This window comes from Lissotriton helveticus, chromosome 7, assembly GCF_964261635.1.
Source record: "Lissotriton helveticus chromosome 7, aLisHel1.1, whole genome shotgun sequence".
In the NCBI taxonomy this organism is placed as follows: domain Eukaryota; kingdom Metazoa; phylum Chordata; class Amphibia; order Caudata; family Salamandridae; genus Lissotriton; species Lissotriton helveticus.
The window spans coordinates 674981088-674988962 of NC_136068.1; the positions used below are offsets into that span (position 1 = coordinate 674981088).

General features: G+C 44.2%; 1 protein-coding gene across 1 annotated transcript in view; it reads right to left on the minus strand.

Annotated features, from left to right (window-relative positions):
- The window catches only part of ARHGEF37 (Rho guanine nucleotide exchange factor 37), a 360439-nt gene extending 353307 nt beyond the window's left edge, over positions 1-7132 (minus strand). The window contains exon 1 of the mRNA XM_078652971.1: positions 6995-7132. The gene's annotated coding sequence lies outside the window, so the exon portion shown is untranslated. The remainder of the gene's footprint in view (positions 1-6994) is intronic.
- Between the last annotated feature and the right edge of the window lie 743 nt (positions 7133-7875).

Here is a 7875-nt window from a genome sequence, read left to right on the forward strand (position 1 = left end):
ACTTTTTCAAGATAATGAAGAATGGCAGTTAGTAGACATACCCAACAAAATATGGTTTCAGAGATGTCTGATGGTGGCGAAAAAGATTATACTAAAAATTTGAAAACCACCAAAGTCCTGCAAATTGAAGAAACTATCATTCACTCTATGAGATCAACTGGAAATGTTCAAACTATTATGGGATGCATTTTTCGAACTACATGATTATTAACCACCTCAGTTCTCACTCTTTTTGTTAGCAGTTAATGAACTACAATGGTTACTTCACTCTTTCTTATATTTAGTTTTTAAATTATGTTCATTAGATAATCTTGTACATTTTATTTAACAAAGCTTATGTATTATTAATGATTTAAATTGAATTTAACATGGAGAAGGTCTTTGTTCCTTGTATTTATTAGCCTTCGAGTGTGCAATGTGTTTATATTTTAGAAACATTTTCAACTTTAGAAAGTTCTCTAATTGCCTCCTCTCCAAAATGTTGGCATTTGTATCCTGCAATACCTACAGCGCTATGTACCCACCAATATTCGTCTGTCAAAAACAGAGTGAAACACAAGCTACTTATGCTGCCTTTTAAAGCCATCAGTAACACAACTTCCTTCAACAGCTTGCATGCCACTGTTCCAACTGCCCTCTACACTTTGCCACCGACGGTCTTCTTTGTCATGAAACCACCATGTGCCTCATTGCTTTAGTGCATTGTTACCCCTTCACTGCTGTGCCTTCCGCTCTCAGAAGGAAGACTCCACCTCCCTTCTGGAATTCAATTGTGCTGTAAAAATCCACTAACCGCAGAGAGCACCTGTCCACCATAGTCTCCATGTTTACCGCCCTGTCCTACTAAATCAGCCCCTCTTAGGTAAATGTGTAGTTATCCAAAACATGGTTGAGGTTTCTGGCTGTGAATGATATATTTTGTGGTTTTGCTGTCACTGTCGCAGCCCCCAAGATGTAAAAAAAAATGATAGCTGTAATGCTTCAATCATTTCATTCTCTTATGATTCCTCTAGGCCTGGAGCAGCTTCCCCCCTACATACACTACTCCTGAGGATGCTAGATAATGGAGGCCCAAGTGTGCTGATGTCTGGGTTACAGGTGAAAAAAGCCGATGTTTCTACTTCCTGGTCCTGAGGACTTTCCATACTCACTCTGTCTCTCCTTTTTTGTGGACCCCCCCCCCCCAGAGACCACCACCCTTTGGATTTGCGTGCCTGCGGCCAGAGTATAAGGTTTCACAACTAAACTCTCTGGTTTGCTCACCCACATCCTCGCATTATGGCACCTGTTCTAGGCGCTGGGTACTTGGTGTATATTTATTGATAAGATATTTGCAAAGAACCAGCCCTGTGCAAGGTGACTGGTCCAAGCACCCGGTCTCTGGGAAAGAATCTTCATGCTTCCCCAGATCAGGAGCTTTGATGTCTTTGTGTACAGACAGACGCCCAGTAGGTTCCACTGGGCCACAAATCCACGAGGAGGACAGTCGTGAAGGCTTCTGCTGCAGCATGCCTTGGAAACATCTGCAGCTCTTTGGAAAACAGAGCCTGCTGATTGTCTCTCACTGGAAGGGCTTTGGAACCTGCTACTGGGCGGTAAATCTGCCTCTGGAGGTGGCACGTGGCTGATTTAATAACAGCATTAATCCACAGGAGACCTACCCTGCTAATCGGTTCCCTCTCATCCCATTTCAAAAAGTGCTTGCCACTCTTGAGGCCAAATGTGCAGAGCTCTATGCAGGAGTTGTGCAAACCTGTTTTTTATTTTCTCCTCAAGAGTTACCCTGCTTGTTTTCACACAGCGGTCCAGATGCCAGCTCTGTGTGCTTACGCTGAACTCTAGGCTCAGGAGGGGGAACACCCAAAGGGCCTTCAGATGAATCTTGAGGGAGCAGGTCTGCCACGTTATCTTAGTTGGGGAAAGCCTTTCTGATGCACCACCGGGGTCAGGTTTAACAATTCCACTAAGTATGATCCAGGCAGTGACCCATGCAAGGGCCTACAACCATCCTCGGGGATTTGGGACTATTTGGCTGATGGATACTTGCAGTACCTTGACTTCTCTCTAGTGTCAGGCCCTGGGAAAAGACTCCACTTTCACTGGAGCCAATGGCTGCTTTCAGAGGCAGCATGTTGGTAGTTGTTGTAGAGGTGCCTGCCATGTCATTGGAATACGCATTCAGCAAGTCCAAGCTGTTTTGCCCCGGTAGGTTACCTGCAACATTCTCCTATTCTGTGCCTGCTTAGATAGGTGCCTAGAACTTAAAATATATATTCTTGCTAATTAGAAACCGTGACAGGGTCTTTCTTCCCCAAAAATAAAAAGCCTAGTGGGCCTCTTCAAGTAGAGATTTAAACATTTACATCCTAAGGACATGTGGAGCTGAAGAAGGCCTGCTCTGTGTTGGAGCTGCAAAGTGCCACCCCAGAGTTCAAACTAAGCTTAAATATTTTTTCCCTGTGCACTGTCAGAAGGGGCCTGTGTTCCTTCCTATAGTTCTTGCCCACATACCTGAACTACTACCCATTAAGAGACAGGCATCAGCATTACCCTCACCCATCCCTTGGGTTGTCTTCCTATCCTGCACCCTTTTGCATGTTGAGGTTCGCGCAACTATTAGACTGTGTATAGGATTCGGCCATGGTAAACTGTAATTGGCCCTTTCCTTACAAACTATGCACCCCTCTCTATGGGAGCCAACCAAAGTCACCCAGAAACACCCCCAAGACAAAGCGTAGGGACTATGCAGTAAATGGCACTGGTGAGTGTATGTAATCCTTTACCTACAAGAACCCCAACCAAATTCATATCAAGAAGATTCTTTGTAACTGCAAGAACTTTGCTTTCACTGCAAAATTACATACACCGAATTGGCTCTACTATTGAATAAATAACTGTGAACTTCAGAGGACTATGGTCCATTCAATGTTAGATTGTGCAAGACTGCCTTCCACCTCTTGCTTCTGTGTGTCTCCTGGTGGCAACACTGATCAATTGATGATGTATCGGCAGTAAGCAGTAGTTGTGATTAAAATAAAGACTAAGGGATTCTCAGAGAGGTGGTCACCGAGTAAATCTGATGCTTCGTGAAGCTTGGACAAAAGTTGACATGGCCCCACTCATTTAATAGATGCTGGAGGCCATCTTGGCTATTTTAGCGTATGCTGAGTAGAAATTGCTTGTAACTGGGGACCATAAGTGGGAGCGATATCAGGTTTTCACTATTTGCCACTATTTTTATTATTTTCTTAATCTAAGTGTGCATATAAAAGACAAATCTTATTTTGAAAGGAAAACCAATGGCTAGACGCTGTCAATTTTTGCTTTCACTAATCATCAGACCTAACAAGTAAGAATCAAGGATGCCAGGGTAGCCTCAGCTAGCCACTGCAGTCCTTCTTACAAGTTTCCAGGGTAGGGACTGAGAGTAGGCAATGTCACCTCTGAGACTGCCCACTGTACATCACAAACAACAGGATCTGGAGGGAAAAGGATGGCTCTGTCAATCAAGGGAGCCAAGCCAGTCTTTGTTCTCTGAATTTAAACTGCGTTAACTTCTGCATCCAGGCAATCATCTTCTAGAAAGAATTCATACAGGGGATTCAGCTAAATCTAATTTGCATCATCATCTTTGATATCTGAAAACATCACTAGACGTCAGTGGTCCATCTGTGGAGGGAACTGTTAACAATGCCTACAGAATGAGCTAAAGCTGTGTGCAGAATCTGAGCTGATAATCTCCTTTGGCTTTAGCAATGTGGCACAGTGGCTACCTAATCAATTGTACAACCTGATAACCAGGGTTAATTCCTACTCCTCACCAGGCACATTGTTTGATTCTTGGAAACTGCATATTAGAAATGCACAATTTCCTATCAGAAAATTGTAACTAAATGTTCTCTGTCCCCCGTTTCCCATGCCTGTTAAAATTAGGATTGTTTGAAATGGGCTCATTCGGGTACTAAAAATTGGACATTTACACTTAGGTTCACCCCCAGGATAGGAAACTATTTGTCTCGTCCCAAAAACAATACCTAATGAACTGGGGAGCAGCATCAATTTGCACACAGAGACCAAGAACCATTGTCCGGCTGAGGCATACATCATTCAGACGCACCAAGCCGGATGGCTAATCGGAGCTACAGTGATTGCAGGGCCCAAATCAAGAAGAAATTCAGATGTACAAAGACCAATCATTAAGAATAATTCAGGATTCCATGAAGTCCTACACCTGACAGAAATCATTGTCTCGTACATAAAATGTATCTAGAAGACTTGTATTCATTAAATGTTTGACTTGACCTTCAGGGTTTAACTGATCAGTGTCGTGGAATCTGGAGGCTTAGAAACAACCTTTACAATGCAGTCTTTACACAGCGCGATACCTTTAGAACAAGGTTGTTACAACGACTGCATTGTCAGTACGCGATAGATTAACATTGCAAGTCTTTACAACGACTTCCACTAGGGGGCGCTGAGGTATTGGAAATTAATTCCAACACCTTCGCTACTGTTGCAAAAACTGGAGTAGGAATAGTAAATAATACTATTCCTAAGTCCAGCGCAGCCTTCTAGTGGAAATCGTTGTAAAGACTTGCTATGTGAATGCATCGCAGTACTAACATTACGGTTGTTGTAACGACTGCGTTGTAATATCACACAATGTAATACATTGCGTAGTAAAGTTTTATATTCCTGAAGACTTCCTGAGAGCTGGTGCCTATTGCAACAAGGTACGGTCTGGGCCCTGGGAAGAGTCAGTCGCATATCAGTTTTGGTCTACCTGTCCGTCAGAACTACTTACTGTCAGAACTTCTTTCCATTTCATTTTAGACCTTTCCACCTGCACAAAGTGTATCCCTGCCTGTTACAGTATCATTAACTGAAAAAAAATGTTTTTTTTGGGAACTTGACATGTCACAGTTTCACAAATATGAGTTGCTGTTATTACCCAAGATGAAAGTGCCCATTTATCGATTTCAGAATATTGAGTGGCTGAGTACATATGTTGATGTCAGAGCATGTCATGTGCGGTTACATGCAGGTCTCGTCAAAGAGCGCTCACCACATAGCGCTCATGATGGCTTGCACCTGGCATTGAAAGGATGTTGGATCTCAGAAATAAGTTTAGAAAATGTTCTTCAACAGGAACGAACAGGGCCGGATTGTGAACCCAATACAGATTTTATTAGAACAGGACCCGTACGTTGCACATCAAGCGAGCACAGCGAGCGAGCCTGATTATCCCAAGGGGGTTTTGGTGGGTTCTCCCCTTAGAAAATGTAAGGAAATAGGCAAACAAAATGGTGCATTCTACAACACATTTTTCATTGTATATTCAATTGCATTAGCTTTTACAGCATAGCAAATGATGACCTTACAGTGTATCAGGATACAGCAATTATCTGTTGGGGCCCTTCAATGATTCCCTCCAATAGTACCCTTCATCTCTCCATTGCCCTCTCTCACATGTATTTAATTTTTGTATAGTTCCTCTCATACCAGTGTAGGGTGTTAAAGCACTTTACATCACACATACATGGAGACAATGAACAATATGTGTGTAAATCAGTGCATAGGAAATTTTACATAAGACAAAGGGGACTACGAGGTGTAGGCATTTTATAAGAGTGCTTGGTCTGGAGAAAGACAAAATCAGGATTCAAAACATAACACAGTGGTTAGGGTTGGCTTTACTACTAATAATTTATTTCTACCCAAACAAACCCTTTTTAACAACATTAGGATAATGAAAAGATGGGAAAAACATAACTTTCTAACCTGTGCCATGAAGCTCTTTGGTGGGAGTTCATAGCTCAGTGTGCTACATTACGATTGTAACTTATGAACTGCACAGTAACAAAAGGATCTCTGTGACAAAAGCAGTAACCTTGTGAGCTACGCACATAAATTACAGTTCTGTGGTCTGCTTGGTACATGTTCTTTGCAGCAAGCAAATTAACCCTGTGCGCTACCTTAGATGAGTCAAATCTGCCACTAGACAAACCTCCAAGCTCTCTCCAGCAGGAAGATTAATCAAAAGAGATATCTTGACACTTTATTGTTGCTGAAAACTGCTGGATATACAATGAACTCTGCGGGGGATGCTTTCAAAACATTTCAACACACAGGGTGGCTGGAAATTAAAGTGGTTGCTGAAAGAATTAGGCTGACCTGCTGAGTTTGTTACAGGGGCTGATATTGCAGCACTGCTGCAAAACTGCCACCCCTCCCCCCACCAAAACCAGACCCCCACATTTGCAGCAGGTGCGTAGCAGCTTCGTGGGGGTTGTTTGGGGTGCTCACCCGGCCCCCCACCCCGCAATAAATCTATTCTCTAGTAAATAGATGGGTACTGTTTTTTTCAGTCCAGTGTGATGAGAAGTCTGTCGGAATTCATATGAGATTTTTACATGCAAACAAAAACACACACGCACACACTCTGTAAATGTCTTAAAATGTTTAGGTTATTTTACAAAACATTGTTTTTTAAGTGCTCCTTACAATCTGCACTCACCTCCTTCTCCACCCCCTCTAAAACACCTCTCTGCTCTCCTTCCCTATAAACGTTTTGTAAATTCAATGCATGCATGGTTGCCGGAAAGCCGGACGCTCCCAACCCCCTCATCTTACTGACCGAGCTACACCCCTGCCTTCCAGCCTCTCGGGAAACGCCCGATGCCTGGTACGGCCAGTCCGGCCCTCCGGGGCTGTGGATGAGTAATGGGAACGACCTTCCCCTAGAAGCAGGGTAACCTGGCATTAATTTTTAGAGCTAGGGAGCAGACATAGTAGAATATTGGCATCAAGGAAACTGCGAAGTGTGTGCCGCCTCTAAGTCAAGAGGAGCATGCAGGAATGAGCAGTCCGTTTGGGTCAGGGCAAACCCCCCTCATGTACTGTAGCTTTTTTTTTTTAAAGAATTGATACTCCACCTCTTAGCCTTCCTGTATCTGACAGTTGAATTATAAAACAAGAGAAACCTCGTCCCTACCTTCTTCCGGGACACCCCTCTTCGGTCACGTAAAGCCCCTCATAGAAACAACATGGTGCCGCGCGTTGTTGTCCCCCTTTGGTACCCAAGCTCTCCGGGAGCCAACATGTTCGGACTCTCAGCCTGCTATTGTCTACCAGTGCACTGGGAGGTTCGTGATTGGAGGCTCGGTCATGCAATTGTTGAAGGAATGTTTACGTGGTGTGTATTTTAAGAATGCGGCTGCCACTCTGGTTTGGTGACATACCCGCCTAACAAGATGATGGCGCTGATTAAGGAAACGCGTGTCCTCGTACCTGGCGAAGCTGCCAACGAAGGCAGGAGTCACAGAATAAAGCCAGCGAGCAGGTCAGCAGGGCTAATTCGAGCCGGGAGTTGCAGGTGGGGCTCATCGGCACTCATTTTTTAGGAGCTCCGCTTGTTTTTCCTGATCAGATTTTGACCAGGAGCTGGGACAGAAAAACACAGAAGGGGAAAAGAGGAAAAGAAAGACGGAAACAGTGTCAACGAGGGAAAGCAGGGATGAAAACCCCGCGAGGGCGATGTAAACAGACAGAGAGAGGGTGTATTGTGATGGATTGAGGAGGTAAAATCAAGACTACACGCCCCTCGTATTTGGCAGTCTCGACCTTCGACATCACCGGCCTCGGGCTTCTGAGCAAAGCGTTGCACTTGTTCTTGACAAACTAGGCACTGGCGTTGTGCACTACGCACCGCACACCTCTTTCCCTCCGAATGCATGAGCTGCGTCAAGTTTCTGGAGCAGTGCAGCTCCTCTTTCTGTAGTAGGGTTAGAAGTGCTTCATTTACACCTGCTGAAGGAAGCCGAGCAAGACATCCCATCTAAAGCAGGCAGCAAGACGTGGGGGGAAAGTCTTGAC